This window comes from Octodon degus, unplaced genomic scaffold (genome assembly GCF_000260255.1).
Source record: "Octodon degus isolate 3935 unplaced genomic scaffold, OctDeg1.0 scaffold00034, whole genome shotgun sequence".
Lineage (NCBI taxonomy): Eukaryota > Metazoa > Chordata > Mammalia > Rodentia > Octodontidae > Octodon > Octodon degus.
The window spans coordinates 15,470,751-15,472,217 of record NW_004524610.1 but is presented as its reverse complement, the minus strand read 5'-3'; positions in this window follow the sequence as shown (position 1 = coordinate 15,472,217).

Here is a 1,467-nt window from a genome sequence, read left to right as displayed (position 1 = left end):
TGTGTTACTGTTTGCCATAGCAATAAACCACACTGATATGGCTCCCCACATACTGAGGACTGAAGGCAAAGGTGAGCTAACACAGTTGGTGCAACAGAACTTGCTGCTCTTGTTCAGACCAAGAGTGACACCGGAAATGGGAACTGGAAAACTCCCTCAGACATTGCTAGATGTTCTATGCCTGCAACTTCTGGAACCAGCCACGCCCTTTGTCCAGATCTGTTTTCCATGAATGACCCTCTCATTATTTATTCTATTTCTCAGTTGCTGTTCATGTAGTCAGAAGTCTGTGGGAAAAAAAAGAAGTCTGTGGGACTGGACAGGCAAACACTTCTAGTTGTATTTCTTCTCCTGGAAGAGAGCATTGATGAGCTGTTACAGAGCCCATGTCTGGGCTCTGGTCTATGTTCCAGGTTTGAATCAAACAGACACCAAGACCAGAACAGATTGGAATTTAGTGAGCCTTTATTAGCCAGTTCCAGTGGCTGGCCAGCCACACTCCACACAGGGAGGTGTCCAACCAGCTGTGCATCTTATCCAGTCTGGTGACTAGCCAGCAGCACTCCATGTAGAGAGGTGCTAACCAGCCACAAAACAGAGTTAACCACAGTCTTTTATAGCAATAACACAGCTGCAAGCTGTTTACAAGGAGGTTCACAGTTTTCAGCCATAAGTGGAACTTGCCCCAGATGGGGCTTGTTACAAGATACGGATAAAATGGAAACATATCAATTGTGTACAATGCTAGCAGGTTGAAGGATCTGCACTTGAGCGATGAAGTGATGCTCAAAGAGCTAAAGATCCCTGCCAGTTTTGCCCAGTGGAAAATAATATGAGCCACATTTATAACAGGAAACCATTTTAGTGAGGACACAAGGTTCCTCCTAGTAATTTCCCACAAAATTCAGTTACCTCCAGCCAATTCAGTCCTGAAGCTACCAGCAACCCATAACAGTCTACAGGTTTTGCATCCAGAACAAGAGGACATTCTGCTCAAGAGAAGGAAGAGAGTGTGCAAGGGACACACAATGAACATGCATGCCATCCCTGCCTTGTGGAACTTGAGAAATAGAAAAGTGAGAAGTGCTGGAAGAGGGCTAGGGAGGGGGCAGGACCAGAAGCAGAGACCAGGGCTTGAGGTCAACCCAGCCAGCTGGGCATGGGGGAGGGTGTTAGTGTCAGGATCCATGAGGAACCAGAAGTGAGGGCTGAGGATTCTGGGACATTGGCATTAGTAACACTAACTCCAACAGGATTCTGGGCCATAATTTGAGGCCTCCTAGGACAGTCCAGGGAAAGGGGGCAAATTTTATTCATGTTTCTCCTGGCTTCCAACTATTATTTCTTTAGTTTACTGAGAGGATCAATTACAATGACCATAGAACCTTAATTCTTTTTTTTTCCATGAAGAACAAATTTTATTTTAAAAATAGATCTCAGTAACAATGGAATACCAAAGCTGATCAT